This window comes from Lactuca virosa, chromosome 5 (assembly GCF_052849685.1).
Source record: "Lactuca virosa cultivar CGN04683 chromosome 5, Lactuca_virosa_CGN04683_v6, whole genome shotgun sequence".
NCBI classification, from domain to species: Eukaryota; Viridiplantae; Streptophyta; class Magnoliopsida; order Asterales; family Asteraceae; genus Lactuca; species Lactuca virosa.
Genome location: NC_136430.1, coordinates 280,742,981 through 280,761,050, shown reverse-complemented (window position 1 = coordinate 280,761,050; position 18,070 = coordinate 280,742,981).

The window sequence follows — 18,070 nt, the reverse complement described above, 5'->3', positions numbered from 1 at the left end:
AAATATTTAAATTCTAAACCCTAGAGTTTTAAAAGTTAAAATTTAACCCTTATACTATTATAATATTAAAAGATTAATAGTATATATATGTATGAGATAAAGCTAGTCTTACCGTTAGTAGGACTTATTCACGAAGCCGATCTATAAGGAGGGGGAGGGGTATAAGGTTGCTGCCTATAAAATGGCAGTTTAATGGGTGTCCACTCTCACCCACCGCTTCCTTGATTGGTGGAGGGTCGTTAGCTGAACGGGTAGGATAGGGCAACCAATTCCTCATTGATAAGTATAATGATTATATAAAGTAATTAAATGTTTTTATAAATTCCCAATCTTAGTTACTTTAGGAAAAATGTGAAAATGTATGCTATTCCATGAAATTACACTTTGCACCTTGCCAAGTCGTTAGTGGAGCGTGTGTGGTTAACCGGCACACTAATTTGGGACTAGCAAAGGTGGAAAAGGGTAACTTAATGTTTATCATAGATCAATGGAGCGTGTATGGCTAACTGACACATTGATTAGGTGGTAGATGACATTGAGAGTACCAAGTACATTTACATGGATATTCACACCTTGTTTGTGATCCTCGGTATCCCAGTCACAAACTTGAAGGGCATAATCGAGATTTAAACATGCCATTGAAAAGTTCAATGAATCTCAAAAGAATCTAGGAATTTCAATTCATTTAAAACTTAAATCCTTTTCATTTTTCATGGTGGAAATTGGTAAATCGTCATTTACCTACATTCATATTATTTGCAATTAGATTACGTCATCCCTCTTCTGAATTGTAAATAATCATGTTGGATCCTAGCCCTAATTTCTCATTTGGGTGTTTAATTGGGGATTATTATCTAATCTAAACTTTGTTCCTTTTCCATTTCAGATGTCTACACAAAACAACAATGCTTATGGCTCATTCTCACTCATGAACTTGTGTGGGAGGGTGATATTCGATGGATTGGATCCACAACATTCACATGGTCACCCGCTACGAGGACAAAGAGTATGTTCTCGACAAGGAGCTAAAGGAAGTCAATGTGAACACTGCTACTCCTGAAGAAATTGTTGCGTACGAAACTCATGAGCGAGATGCTACGACGGTTCATTCCATCACGCTCGCAACAATGACCGCTGAACACCAAAAGTCCTATGAGGACTACTATCCCTACGAGATGCACCAAGATTTGATGGAAAGGTACCATCAAAGTGCCAGGCAGGAGAGGTATGAGATCATCGCCTCGATGATCAGTACCAAAATGAAGGACGGAGAGTCCATCACGGCCCACTTACAGAAAATGCAGAGATTCGTGGACCGCTTGCTGAAGTTGAATGTAAATTGCGATGAGGAGCTGGCCATAGATATCATTCTTCACTTGTTGCCTCGTTGTTACGACTAGTTTCGTATGGCTTATCATATGAGCAAGGAGGAGGTCACTCTGAGCAAGCTTCAACGCCTGCTAAGGACTGCTGAGAGTAGTCTGAAAGGAAAATCTACTGTATTTACTCCTACTATTGCTGCCCCTGTCTTATCTATTGGGCAAGGGAAAAGAAAGAAGTGGAAGGCTCCTTCTAAGAGCCACAAGGGTAAACCCCATGATGGATCCTCTTCTAGTGGGACCAAAGTTGGTTCTGCTACCCCCTCTTCCAACCCAAAAGAAGCAGAGTGCTTCTACTGTCACGACAAAGGGCATTGGAAACGAAGCTGCCCGAAGTATCTGTTGGGTTTTAGTATACTACAACATCCTATGGTGCACATACAACCCTAAATACCTTGGATCTATGTTTTCTCTATTATACATGCAAATGGTTTCCAAGGCATTAAACCTATAACTAGCATGCATTTGACATAAACCATATAATATACTAGTTAGGGAAACATACCTTTTATGTGGCTTGAAGTCTTGATGTATTTGGCCTTAAGAGCTTAGCACCAATAGTATGAAATGCCTCAAATGGAATCACAACACACCTAGGACAAAGGTGGCTCTTGAGAGAGAATTCCATGCACCAAAACACCTCCATATTTCTCTAAGAAAAGAAGTGGTGATTTTGGCTATGGAGTAACCTATTTATATGTAGGATTCCAAGGGTCATGGGTATAACCCGTAATCCATACCTATGGGTTTTATGATCCATGGTTCATGTGGCCCAACTCTTTATGTATCCATACATAAACTTGGTCCAACATGGATCATAAGCCCAACACATATAAATATAACTAATTATCATAATTAGTCCCCATAGATTTAATTAGTCTCTTTTGATCACTAAAGTAATTCCAAATTAATTCTTGATCGATACTAATTAAAACATATGATTTCATATTAATATATTATAACTTATAATATATTAATAAACCATAAATAACCTTCTCTCAAAAGTCCATCGTAACAAATTGTCTTGATGATATGCAACCCAAATGGACCATGCTACTCTTGGGTCAAGTACATACCAATAATAGTTATGGGCTTAGACATCTAATCCAACAGTCTCCCACTTGGATAAGTCTAAAACTATTATTGCAAGTACGACTTCATAACACGACTAGCAATCGTAGCTCTTAAAGCCGCTGTCGAACTCTGAACAAATCAATGACGCGTCCATTAGATAAGGTATCATATATTCCTCCATTCTAGATATCATATGTACTGAGACATGGATTATAATCATTCTCTCTGTCCATTTGTTGTTTCCCGATTTTCGATTTATGATGACTGACTGATTGAACAAATCAAATCAGTCCTGGCTTGGCCAAGCACTCACACGTGTCATCGCTAAATCATCGAGGGGCCCACAGATATCGCTTTTATCCCGAAGGTAAAATGAATGGATAAACTTCGACTCATATGGCTTGTTCTACTACTTGTTGAATCATACACAAAGGCACGTTTTATAACATCGAGTTACCAAATGCGTTTTCGTGCAATCAATGTATAACCAACTCATAGTAACAACTCATATCTCTAGGTTTGAAGAATATAAGATATTATCGTCTCATGATCACTCGTGATAAAATCCATGAAGTGATTCAAATGAGCGCGGGTTGAATCCAATACTCAGAACTTATGAGCACTCATGAGTGTTGTAGCACCACTTTGTCCACCAACTTGGACCTCTTCAAACCAACCCATGACAGTCTTGATTCATATCTACTTCCAACATATGACCGACTGTGGATGGTTTGAATAACTTAATCATTCAGGAAGAGCGACTTAGTTATTCTGGAAGTCAAAACATGCAAAGTGAAACACAAGAATAAATGAATCAAATATGGTATCAAACCCTATGAATATAAATAAACACTTTTATTTATCACCATACTGATTACTCATTATTCATTGTTTCGGTTTTATCAACTTTATACTTGAATTAAAAACACTAGTTGTCCCATGCTCCAAGCATGTACACTATGTTTTTCTTAAACAATAGCTTTGCCATACACCAAGTATGCACTCTATGTTTGTCTATGATCCTTACTTTGTGAAATAAACCAATTGAACATAATTTCAATGATTCTAATTTCACACTCCCAAATCCTTATCGAAAAATGTGAGAATTTCAAATTCCTATCATTTATCGAAATCTGTTTAGATTTTAAACTTATATGCACTGACCCTCCTGTAATGAATATGTACAAAGTCACAAAGACTTGTCAACAGTCATTATAAGGTATTCCAATGGAGATCAACTCCATGGAAACTAAGTCTCATATTCAAAGTACATTGCTTTGGACATGCTTCTTGCATTAAGTTTTCTAATCTTACACAGATAACTTCCACCTATGGAGACAACTCCATATTCTCATTTTGACTATCACTTCTGAATAAGAGATGCCTCTTTTCAGAATATGTCAATATGGTCCTTCCAAAATTAGCACTATACTTCCAACTGTCCCTGAGAAACCAATCTTTGGTAAACCTCAGATTGTCCTCGACAATTGCTTAATTATTTTAGTCATATCCAATTCTAGACCTTTTCCCTTCTTAATGCCTCTGGGCATTTGGAAAAATTTAGAAATGACAAATATTATAGCACATGCAATCGATCCTGTACCCAATATGTCAACACGATAGGTTATAAACCTCAAGTCGTGTGCTAGTGAAGAACCTCAGGTTTTATTCTTGATTAGTTCTTGAAATTATTTTTAGGATCTTTAAGACTCCCACTATCCTCTTGACATATAAGACTATCTTGCCAAATATTAAGGAGATAGTGCGGATTCTTTATCAAGACAAACACTTCACACAATTGGCCTTAGTTGGTCTTTGTTTTATCTAAAACATCACAACTTACCAATTTCAAATGTACAAGAGTAGGACACTTTTACTCTTACATTTGACAAGTGTTTTAAACCTTTCTTTAAGATATGTCACTCAAGTTACAATCTTGGAGTATGACTCTAAGAATTGTTTTGGAACGAAGTATGACTCATCTTCCTGATCTAACCATTTCAACAATTCATGACTCCTCTTTTTAGTCATAAGAATGCACTAAGGTGACCTTTAGAGGACTAATTGTGATATGATTTCTAAATCATTAAGATGATCACAAACATGATACTAAAGTACTCTCCCATCTTTTCAGATTTGAGAAACTTTTATCTTTCTGCCTAATTTGATTCTTCCCATTCGTTCTGCCATACATTGAGACTTTTCCAATGTTTCAGAATTATACTTAAACTTGTAAGTATAACCATATTTACTAAACTTTAGTAAATCAAATAGTCTTAACGAGCTTTGTGGTGGACATGACCAGTGCACAAGAATGTGTACTCGATCCCTTTAGTCCTTCACTTGACTCACACATCCATGTGAACAAGTAATTAGTCTTGATTTTCCAATGCTTGAAAGTTCTCATTCATCATACTATTCAACTTGCATGATTCCAAGTTTCGGTCCAATTGAAACTTGGGTGATGAGGAACTTTCCTGATTTGGTAAATTTAGACACTACCACAAATGAAAGAATCAAATCCATTTTCCAATATTGCTGTCAGTGGAATCATATAAGCAACAATTTTCCACAAATGCCATTGTAAGGATACTTCAAATAAATAAAATTAAACAATTTTCTTTTATTTTAAAACTTTGCGGAAAAACTTATCCTTACAATCCACATGGAAAATTGTTGTTATCTATTCCTTAGCAATATATCATAACTTCTTAAGCAACTGCTCAAAATTCTGATGCGATCGAAATCCACCTTCGCGATCCGAATCAGCATATACTTCCTTTAAGATTTCTCTCTATTCTTTGATTCTTAAAACATCAACATGTGACCCAGTCACATCATGTAATGAGGATCTCAGAATAGAACTTAACGGAGTTAGATAATGGGCTCTACCTGATGTAGAGTCAAACTTATTGACTTTAACATCCTTAGGAAAATTTGGCAGCTTTGCAATCAACGCCCCTTCCTTTGGCAAAATAAACATATGGACCCTTTGGTAATGGGACTATCTCAGACTTAGCCTTTCTCTTTACCATTTGGTCAACCGGGTTGACTATGGCCAATCCCTTTCCATTGGGAAGAGAATGCTTTTCCTGGATTTCCAGTGTCACCATTGTCACTGTCCATAAATTTTTTTGGAAGTTGATCTTCTAATCAAATTTGCTTTACTATCGTTCCAAATCATTGCTGATTCAGCAGCACCAAGCAAATAGATATGATCATTAAGGTTCATGTCATAGTCTGTTTCATAGTAGTCCCAAAGGAACTCACTATGTGACTTAGAAAGTGATTGAACATCCAACTTTCTCAAGACTTTGACACCCAACTCTCCCGGCTTGTCAATATGTGACTTCATCTCTAAGATGTGATCACACATAGACCTTGCTTGCCATTAGGGCTTGAGTGACCTTGAACTTGTGGGTTAGGGAGAATAATTGGAGGAGGTGGAGGAAGAGAAGTATGACTTCCATGAGCCAAACTCGGGAAGTAATATTCATTAGGAAAGCTTGGTTTGGGAAGATCATTGTTGTCTAAACCAGACATCAACAATGGGAGAAATTCACGTAAAGTTGATTTAAGTCCTTAATATAACACCCAATATGATATATTAAGGCTAGGACCCAACAAACTATTTTATAACTTGGAAGAGGGATGCCGTAATCCAAGCTATAAAATATTTGAAGGTAGGTGAATGACGATTCACCAATTTCCACCAAGATAAACGAAATGTATTATTAGGTTTTAATTGGTTTTGAAACTCCTAGATTCTTTTGAGATTCATTGAACTTTTCAATGACATGTTTCAATCTCGAGTGTGCCCTTCAGGTTTTGTGACTGGGATGCTGAGGATCACAAAACAAGGTGTGAAGTAACCATGCAAATATACTTGGTACCCTTAATATTTACCCCTCAATCGATGTGCCGGTTAACCACACACGCTCCAACGATACTATGATAAACATTAAGTTACCCTTTGCCTACCTTGTTAAGTCCAGGTTAGTGTGCCGGTTAACCACACACGCTCCACTAACAGCTTAAACAAAGTGCAAAGTGTAATTTCATGGATTAGCACCTTATTCACATTTTCCTAAGTAACTAAGATTGGGAATTTATAAGTGTTTAGTTACTTAGTATTTATCATTATACTTATAATGAAGGGAGAATTATAGTCCTTGTCCTACCTGTTCGGTTAACGACCCTCCACCGATCAAGGAAGCGGTGAGTGAGAGTGGACACCCATTAAACTGCCATTTTATAGGCAGTAACCTTATACCCCCCTTATAGACCGGCTTCGTGAATGAGGCCTACTAATGGTAAGACGACTTTATCTTATACATATCTATATAATTAAAATTATAATAATAGTATAAGGGTTGAATTTTAAACTTTTAAAATTCTAAGGTCTAGTTTGGAATTAAAGTATACATGGGGGGTAACTTTACAAATTCCAAAACTTGAGGACAAGTTTTGAAACCTTTCAAAACTCTTGGATTTTTCATAAGTTATGAGTTTAATTAAGGTTTAATGAAAAAAAAAAATTCAAGTTCCATAACTTGAGGACAAGTTATGTAAGACATTAAATCATTTAATGATGACATTAAAAATAGTGACTCTTCTATTTTCATAACCTATGAGACTTAATGACACTTTAAAAAGAAAAACTCTTTACTTTCCATAACTTGAGGACAAGTTATGGAGTTCATAAAAACCATTAAGATCAAATATTCCAATTAACACAATAATCAAATAATTTTTCTATGATCTAGATTAAACTCATAAGTAAAGATAATTCACATCAACAATTTTCAAGAAATTAGATAACCATATAAACTAATACAAATCTTGAAACTTTGACAATTATCCTTTGAAGACTCTTGGAATTCATAACCTAAAGAGTTAATAAATGAGACATTTCACATCCATAACTTATGGAAGTTTCAAAACTCTTAAGATCATAACTTTAAAAAAAACTTTTGAGTTCCAAAATTTTATGACAAAATTTGTAACTCCTTAAAACCATTTAGATCAAACTTTTAAAACAAATAAAATAATCATATCATTCTATCTTTTAATAAATTGACCTAATTCAACTCTTGTAGTAAAGTTACTCAAATTTTATAAATAATTAGTTTTTCATAAAATCAAGTAATTATCATAAAATTTGACAAACTTCATGTTTTTTTTTCTTTTTTTTCCTTCAACTTGAAAAAAAAAATACATTTGCATCAAATATAATAGAAAACAACCCATGGCTCTGATACCACTGTTGGGTTTTAGTATACTACAACATCCTATGGTGCACATACAACCCTAAATACCTTGGATCTATGTTTTCTCTATTATACATGCAAATGGTTTCCAAGGCATTAAACCTATAACTAGCATGCATTTGACATAAACCATATAATATACTAGTTAGGGAAACATACCTTTTATGTGGCTTGAAGTCTTGATGTATTTGGCCTTAAGAGCTTAGCACCAATAGTATGAAATGCCTCAAATGGAATCACAACACACCTAGGACAAAGGTGGCTCTTGAGAGAGAATTCCATGCACCAAAACACCTCCATATTTCTCTAAGAAAAGAAGTGGTGATTTTGGCTATGGAGTAACCTATTTATATGTAGGATTCCAAGGGTCATGGGTATAACCCATAACCCATACCCATGGGTTTTATGATCCATGGTTCATGTGGCCCAACTCTTTATGTATCCATACATAAACTTGGTCCAACATGGATCATAAGCCCAACACATATAAATATAACTAATTATCATAATTAGTCCCCATAGATTTAATTAGTCTCTTTTGATCACTAAATTAATTCCAAATTAATTCTTGATCGATACTAATTAAAACATATGATTTCATATTAATATATTATAACTTATAATATATTAATAAACCATAAATAACCTTCTCTCAAAAGTCCATCCTAACAAATTGTCTTGATGATATGCAACCCAAATGGACCATGCTACTCTCGGGTCAAGTACATACCAATAATAGTTATGGGCTTAGACATCTAATCCAACATTATCTGTAGGACATCAAGGATGGGAAGATAAAGCCATCCTTAGTAGGTATTTATACTATTCAATCTAACAACTCATCTCATGCTATTTCTTGGGTCCTTGATACAGGATGTGGTTTTCACATTTGTTCTGATTTGCAGAGTCTAAGAAGAAGTAGGGATGTGGAGCATGGGAAGATGAACCTGATCATGGAAAATTGGAAAGCGTCGCCTGTCACCAAGATTGGATTTTACTCTTTAGTGCTTAGTAGTGCGTTAGGTTTAGATTTGAATGATTGTTTCTACTCGTCATAAATGGCGAGAAACATTATTTCTTTTCATGGTTTGTACAGACAAGGTTTTATATTTTCGTTTAATAATGAAATTGGTTCTACTAATGCTTTCCTGAATGGTACTTTCTGTAGTGACTAAAGAACATGGTTTGGCATGCGGAATTAAAGATTGCACAATGAACATGGTGATTTGGGTGTTCAAGAGATGTATTGTTGAGTTGAAAAACTCTTAGATCGATTAGATCTTCAACAGATTAAACAATAAAATCAAATAAAAACAGAGAACACAACACGGAATCAAATAATGCTGAATGATTCAAACGTAGTCACGCCTCAGCAGAGCTCGACAAAGAACTTCCACTGTAGAGGCGAGCTAGGGTTTCGTAGTACAACTCAAAACAATAATTATCAAAAGCGCTACTAATTAAGGTTACATGCATGCACCTTAAATACTAAACCCTAAACAAAACAATCACAGTTGGACAGGCCCAAACTGGATAGGAAAACTGGGCTAAGGACCGAGCCCATTACGCAACACTATAAAACCCAACAATCTCCCCCTTTGCGTCGAATGAGGCGAGAGATTATTTCTATTGAGTAGCTTTCACCGTCTTCACAACTTTGAACAGCCTAGGAATAATAGCAAGAAGTGTCTGCCGAAACTGAATGTACCATCGTAGCATGTCAGTAAACAACTTCTTGTCAGCTGCAGAATTCTGATTGCACTTGTGGATTATCTCCAAAATATGCTCCAAGCAAGCAATTGATAATAGGTGCTTATCACAAAGAGCAAAGATACATTTTTGCTTTTCACCCCTGACGAACATCACAGTGTGAAATTGGGGATCGATTTTACCCTTGACCATAACATTCACATTGCCAATCCTGCCAGAAGGTTTGATCGTTGGACGCTTGTGAATGGCAGAGGCGATTTCTTGGTCCATCTTCGCTACTTCATGAATGTAGCAAACAAGCATTCGCTTGATATGGTCTATTATCGGCTGATACTCCTGAGGATTGGACAACAGAATGTTGTTGAGGAGTATCCAGTCGTGAGGGTTAAGGTTCGGTAGATCAGCCAGGGAAAAGTTATGAACCGAGCCTTCAGAGCCTCGAGTCACTTTGAATTTGACATTGACAAATTTCCCAGCTGAATAAGGCTTCAGCACCTTGACAGTAGTGATTTTCTTTGAGCTCCATGTCAGGTACTGTGGCTGAGCGAATTCCAGATAAAACTCCAACAGATCCCGATCTACCTTCGGGTCCGGAGAAGGAATGGCAACAGTGGAGTTGAAGCAATGAAATATAAATGCCTTTCGAGTGATTGGCATATCAAATTGATCGTCCTTCGAGTTTTCAAGGCCGAACGACATTACAGGTTCGAGCCAATGAGTACTCGGTTCATCTATAGCTTCTCTCTGGAGCGAAGTAATGGTCCATTCAGGAAAGAGCGACTTCTTTTTCTCCAAGAGCTCCTTTTCTTTCTGCTTCTTTTCAAGCTCTACCGATTCCCTCATAAGCTTTTCTTCAAGCTCCTTATCAGTCGGTTTTGTTTTCTGAAAAGGGTTAGTGGGATCTGCTCTGAAAATATCTTCAATATCATCATCATCATCATTTTCATCATCTTCTCCAATTTTCTTCTTCTTTTTATCCCTTTTTCTGACCGAAGCTACATTAACCTTCGGTGCAGCTGTCGATCTGGGTTCGGGAGGAGGTTGAGTATTGACCTTTTCCTTTTCCTTTTCCTTTTCTCCCCCTTGTTTCGGTTGGACAGAAGTCACCGAAACACCCTCTATCCGACTTAGGATATCCAACGCAGGTCTGAGTTTTTCAGTCAAATGGCGTCTAATGGATATGGTCAGAATTGAGTCGTGAGCATCAAGAAGATGTAAGAGGATGGAATGAACGTCTCCCACAGAGCTTCGAATTATTTCCCTCTCAGACTTCAAATCATTAAGCTCGGTTGTGGCAGAACGAAGCTTAAGATTTTGAATTTTGAGCTGAGATGTGCGTTTGTCAAGCTCATCCATAATTCGATTTTCAGCAGCTAGTTCGGCTTCCAACTGAGTCAAACGCTCCTTGACATTATCATGAAGATTCTCATTGGCAACTTCAATGGCCTGTCGAGCGACCTCAAGATTAGCCCTTTCGGTTTGAAGAGACCGCTGGAGATTCTCAACCGAAGCATTCACTGTCTGAGCGTTCTTTTGAGCGGCAGCCTGCAATGAATCTAGGAATAAGTTAGCCTCAGAAATTAGTTTTTTGACTTTTGCGGTCGCATCTTTGCATTCTTTCGTTGAGGCCTCAACAGCAAGCGAGGCCTTCTGACATTGGGAAGTGGAGGCATCAATGGACTTTGCTGCGGCGGAGAGATATGCATCGTGCTCTTTGACAATAGAAGAGAATAACGCCTTCATAGCAACATCGGAGTAAGCACCAGTTGATGTGGAAGAAAGTAGTTGATCGAGTTTGTCAGGAACAGCCTTTAAATGGCGCTTGGTAACAGGTGCATCGTCATCGTCATCACTTTGATCACGGTAGGGATTGAAGTAAGTAGAATCAAACTCCAAGTCCTCACCGCCAAGAACAGTGTTGGTTTCGGTAGATGGGGTTGGTGATTGTGGTTTGGTTGTTACTGGAGGTTCGGTAGTGACAGGGGGTTCGGTTGTGATTGGAGGTTCGGGTGCTGAAGAACGAGCCCCCGTATCAGATACGTTGGTTCGAACTCCAGTAGTGGTGGTAGTAGTGGACGCAGTGAAGATGGGTGTAGGAATAAGAATAGTAGAGGATGGTTGAGAAGTAATGATAGGAAAAATCGGAGGGATGGAGACAGGAATAGAAACCAGTGGAGGAGAAGGAGCATGGGACCGAACGGGTACCTCTGGTGTAGGCGAACGTGGTGGTGTATTACCACGACCCGAACCTTCATCCTCTGAGCTTTCGCTGTCAGATGCGCTTGTAGGATTCGTTGGTTGATTAGGAGGTACATACTCTGAATCAGAATCACTTGATGATTGGAGAATGAGCCGACGAGTAGGTTTCTTGGCTTTCTTCGCTTTACGCTGAGCTGGCGCTGCTTTCTCCAACTTTCGCTTCCTAGGGGTTTGAACTTTGGAGACTTGGCTCCCCTTATCCCCCTTTTTCACTTTTGGCTTTTTGCCTCTTTTCGCAGGTATGTCTGCGTCTTCGATTGATATTACCATATCAGCAGTGAGTTCCCTTGGACTAGAGGAGGGAAGCTTCTTGTATTCCTGAATAATTTTGCTTGAAGGAGGCATAGACGCATACATCGACTCAGGAATGGAGCCAGTGAAAACGAATTTTGAGGCATGAGTAACGATGATGTTGGTAGTGTGAAATGTAGCGATGGAAGAGAGCATGGAGTCTGCCATGATTGGAACATGAAACCGATCCATTATCCACTGAGTAATAATAGTCCAGAATCGAGCACATGAAATTTCGGTGTGGTAAGATGAAGATGACAAACTCTGAATCAGTTGATGCCATATAACCGTTCCAAAATCTAGATTAAGACCGTGGTACACACCATAAAGAAGAGACATGAAGTACTTACTCGCACCGTCAGAACCAGCACTTCTTTCAGAAAGCCCTTTGAAGAGTAATGTGAAGAGGCCATTCCATTGAGGAGGAAGGCAGGACTTTTTGAACCTAGTTACGGTCGTTAGGGTTTCAGTATAACCCATGTTGTAGAACATTGAGAAGAGTTGGCCTGTGGAAATAGAATCAGGATTAACCATGGAGTCTTCGATTGCAAGCCCTAGAAGAGTACAAAAACGATTCTTTGAGATTGAAGCTTTTTGGTTGAGAATATCGAAGAAAATTTTGTCTGTCCCTTTGTCATATGTTGCAGACGAGTAGATTTGAGAGAGACAAGACATCAGAACTACTTCAACTGTGGTTAGGGCTTTAAAGAGTGGGGAATACTTCAGACATTCCACCACTTGATACATGTACGTATCATAAAGAAAAGGAGAGAGATCGATCAACAGGTTCTGATTAGGCTTGATCGCAAGAAGAGTGGAGTGTGCAGTAGTCTCTTGAACTGATGATGATTCTGCCATTGATGAAGCTTGTTGAGGAAGAATATGAACAGTGAGAAATTGATCGCCTGCGTTTGCTCTAGTGAATAGAAGTGTGGTAAGGAACAGTCGCAGTGAAAATGGTCCTTATATACGATCTTGGAGAGAGAAAAATCGTAAGTGATGATTGCTGAAATCTTGGAAACGGCTGCTAAAAAGGCGTGATTTTGACAGGTTGCATCCCCGATAAAGTAGAGATGACGCATGCTGACCAAATCAAATTTTGGCGCCTTTTAATCTTATCCTTAATTCAAATCGTTGGCCGTTTAAACTTCCTGCTGAGTCATCGAATCAATCTTCAATAAAAAGCGATTACCATAAGATTCAAAAGGCGTTACACCAAATCGTCGCTTTTAATTTCGAAACCATCTGCATTAACTTGTTAAGAACTGAACAAGACCTCTTTGAGAATATAGAATGTGTGTGCATAAGGGTGTAAATGAGAAAGAAATACAGCAAAGTGTTTCTGGGAAGGTGTGATGTCTATTAAGACATAAAGCTATTGATCCCGGGCATGAATATCTTCCTTCAAAGTCAAGAGAGACTTCAAAGTGCTTGTGTGGCTTCCCGTTGAATAACGATCAAGTACTTGTTAAGAAGAATTGAAAGGTATCTTTTTAATGAAGGTTATAACGGGTGGCTTTCGCTTCAATTCATGATTTCGATACTTGATATAAGATCGAAACATAACAAAGTACTTGTGAGACCAATGTGACCTGTTAAACAAGTAGGTAGGGAACATATTCAGTGACTTGTTGACAAATGTTGATAGGAAATCTAAAAAAAAATAAAACTGGATCCTTTTGGAAGAAATAGTCTTGGTGAAAAACAATTTCATAAAGATCTCGCAAAAATAAAATTTGAGATTTCCTAAGGTGACAAATAATAGCTAGAACTTCGAAGAGTACACCGTTAATTCATTATGGGAGTTGGATTTTGGGTTTCACTTGATTCGTGGTGGACAAATCAAAGATCATTAACACAGAACTTGTGTAACCATAAACCTCAGTTGTTATTTCTGAGAGTCTCAAGGGTTACATAATATGATACGAACCGTGATGGAGAAAAATAAGATGGGTAAGAGAATCGAATGTGCCTCTGCTAGAAAAGAGTGACAAAGCAGAAAACTCTTAACTCAATTTGAGAAGAGTAAGGCAGCTCATGATTAGAGTAAATGTGACAACCTGATTGGTAAGACAAGATTTGTATGTATCAAGTCATTAAGGCTTTACTCAAAATCGTTCGAGGCTTTGGTCAACATACAGCAGCATACTTCTAGGGACACTTAGCTAGTACATAGTTTGAGATTGATACCTGCCCCAGCTGCACTAGTGAAAGATATTCTTGTACACAGAGAAACGAAAGAGAATATTTTTGGATTTAAAAAAAAATATACTGAAAAAGAATTAAAAAAAAACAGAAAGAAAATATTTTTGGATTTTATAAAATATACTGAAAAAGAATTAAAAAACAGAAAGAAAATATTTTTGGATTTTATATAATATAAAAGAAATGCACATAGGAACTTGCTGGAAAAGAGTATACATACTATACAACCGAAACCATAAGATAGAAAGTAGAGGCGAAACGAGCCCGGTGAAACCGAACCCGAAATGGACCAAGCGTTCGGGGTATTTCGGTTCCTAGAAATGGACCGAACCCAAAATGGACCGAACCCAAATTGGACCGAACCCGAAATGGACCGAACCCGAAATGGACCGAACGTTAGCTATATTTCGCTTCTAACTTTTATTGAAACGTTGGAGATTTTGGTACGGATTCAGCTTCCTTCATTCCTAAGCCTTGCAATATTTTATTAAAACTTGCTTCAGGCAAGGCCTTAGGGAAGATGTCTGCCAATTGATCAGTGGTTCTTACAAAATGAATTTCAACGTTACCATCTTCCACATGATCTTTGATAAAATGATACCTCAGTGCTATGTGTTTTGTCTTTGAGTGTTGCACTGGGTTGTGACAAATCCTAATTGCGCTTTCAGAATCACAATATAGAGGGATTTTCTTCATATTCAGGCCGAAGTCACGAAGTTGACTTTGTATCAAGATGACCTGAGATATGCATGATGCTGCGGCAATGTATTCTGCTTCGGCAGTGGAGAGAGATACACATGTTTGTTTCTTCGATTGCCAGCTTACGAGTTTGCCATCCAGAAATTGACATCCTCCAGTGGTACTCTTCCGGTCGAGTCCACATCCCCCAAGATCAGCATCTGAAAATGCTTGAACAAAGAACCCTGATTTGGCTGGGTACCACAACCCGAGAGACGTAGTCCGTTTCAGATACCGAAAGATATTCTTTACTGCCAGTAGATGACGTTCGCATGGATTTGCTTGAAACCTGGCACAATAACAAACAGAGAACATTATATCTGGCCGACTAGCAGTTAGATACATCAGAGACCCAATCATTTGGCGATAAAGAGTCATGTCAGCGGCCGGTTTGTCCAGGGAAGGCGTTAACTTTGTGCCGAACGCCATAGGAACCTTCACTTTTGAATCTCCCATCATACCAAACTTGGCAAACAATGTCTTCGTGTAGGCCTCTTGATTAATGAAAATGCCTTCTGGTCCCTGTCTTATATTCAGACCAAGGAAAAAGTTAATAGGACCCATTGAACTCATTTCAAATTTAATTTCCATCAGCTTCCTGAACTCAGCAGTTAAGCTTGGATTTGTTGAGCCGAAGATGATGTCATCAACATAAATTTGAACGATCATAAGGTGGTTACCCTCTTTCTTACGAAAGAAGGTTGGGTCAACCGAACCTTGTTTAAATTTGGACATTTTCAAAAATCTAGTTAGAGTTTCATACCAGGCCTGTGGAGCTTGTTTAAGACCATAGACTGCCTTGTCCAGGATGTAGTAGTGATCTGGATAATTTTCGTTTAGAAAGCCCGGAGGTTGCTCTACATACACGGTTTCTTCCAATTCCCCGTTCAAGAAGGCGCACTTTACATCCATTTGAAAGACTTCAAAGTTTTTGTGTGCAGCATAGGCGAGAAATATACGAACCGATTCTAGCCTTGCCACTGGAGCGAAGGTCTCTTCATAATCTATTCCCTCCTCTTGACAATAACCTTTCACGAACAGCCTTGCCTTGTTGCGTATCACGTTCCCTTCTTTATCCATCTTATTTCTGAACACCCATTTTAATCTGACCAGAGAAGCATCTTTTGGTGTTGGAATCAGTCTCCACACTCTATTTCGTTCAAATTCATGTAATTCATCCTGCATTGCTTACACCCAATCAGAGTGATCAAGTGCTGTCTTGACTGTTTTCGGTTCAACTTTAGAGACGAAGGAATTAAACATGCAAAATTATACTTTAGAGAAGAGTGCTGTTCGTTTCTCTTTTAGTTGAGAGCGTGTGAGAACTTTTTCTGTGGAATCACCAATAACTTGTGACTGGGGATGATCTTTGGTCCATTTGATGAGTGGAGGATAATTGGGATCGTATGAGGGATCCAGTTCAGCATTCACTTCTACTTCACACTCCGACTGAGTGTCATCATCGTTTGTGTTCGTCTTCTCCCCCTCAAATGATGATACCTCCTCAGTCGCAGGATTAGAGTTCTTTACTTCGAAAGCTGAGACTTCCTCAGTTTCAGGATCAGAATTTTCCATTTGGACTAGACTTTCGGTTGTAGAATTCTCCCCCTGGAATGTTGGATCTTGATTGGGAAGATCAGACCAACCCTCCCCCTGAGACTGAGAGTAATCCTTTTGAGGGTCACTCGTGTCTGATCTGCCGGATTCCATAGATTGTTCTTCCTCCATATTCGCTGCAGCGTCATCGATTATCTTCTTCAAGTTATCTACCTTGTTGTCTGCAGCTTTGGATTCAGAGAGAATAGCCTTTTCGGGCTCATCAAACAGCAGCATGTATTGTTCAAATAGGTTTGAAATAGGTATTGTAACCTGACCAGAGTTTGGAAATATGTCCCCAGCAGAACCTTCGGTGGTTTTGAGCCTCTTGACGTAATTATCATCGAATGTAACATAATAGATCTCCTCGATTTTCTTTGATCGTTTGTTGAGAACCCTATATGCTTTGGAGGTTAAGGAATAACCTAGAAAGATTCCCTCATCTACTTTCACATCAAACTTATTTCAGTGCTCCTTTGAATTAAAGATAAAGCACCTTGAACCGAACACATGAAAGAACTTGACATTTGGCTTTCGGTTGTTTAAGATCTCATAAGGAGTGATCGAAAAACATTTGTTGAGATAATATCTATTCTGTGTAAAGCAAGCAGCAGCAATGGCATCAGCCCAGAAATACAGAGGTAGTGAAGCGAAGCTCAGCATTGTTCGGGCTGCTTCACTCAGAGAGCGGTTTCGCCTTTCGACAATGCCGTTCTGTTGTGGAGTGTATGGGGCCGAGAAGTTGTGAGTTGTCCCTTTTTCTGCAAGAAACTCTTCGAATTGTTTGTTCTTAAACTCCAACCCATTGTCACTTCTTATGTTACGAACAACCTTTCTCAACTGGACTTCAACCTGCATGATGAAGAGCTTTAGTTTAGGAGTGGCCTCTGATTTCTGTTTTAAAAAGAATACCCAGGTGAATCGGGAGACGTCATCTACAATGACAAGTATATACTTGTTGCCCCCAACACTTTCGATTGAAGATGGACCACACAAATCAATATGAAGCAATTCAAGTGGTTTAATTATTTTTGTGTTGACGCGAGAAGGATGACTCTGTCGACTTTGCTTCCCCATTTCACATGCAGCACAGAGGTGTTCTTTATCGAATTTCAGAACAGGAAGACCCCGAACATGATCTCCAAGCACCAATTTGTTGATGTCTTTAAAGTTCAGATGGGAGAGTCTTCGGTGCCAAAGCCAGCTTTCGTTTGAATTAGCCTTTGATAGCAAGCAGATTGCTGGTTTTCCCCGTATGGGATTGAGATTCAAAGGGTACATTTCTCCTTTTCGCTTTGATTACAGCAGAACATTGTTTGACTTCTTTTCAGTAATCTCTGAACCCTCGTCATCGAAAGACACTTTTAGACCAGTTCCAACCACCAGTTGAGAAACACTGATAAGGTTGTGTTGCAAACCCTCAACATATGCCACTTTTGTTATCGAGAATTCGCCATTGGTAATCATACCATATCCTTTGATCGTGCCATAGGAGTTGTTACCATATTTGACAGTTCCACCATTTGCAAGAGACCGAAACTCCCTCAG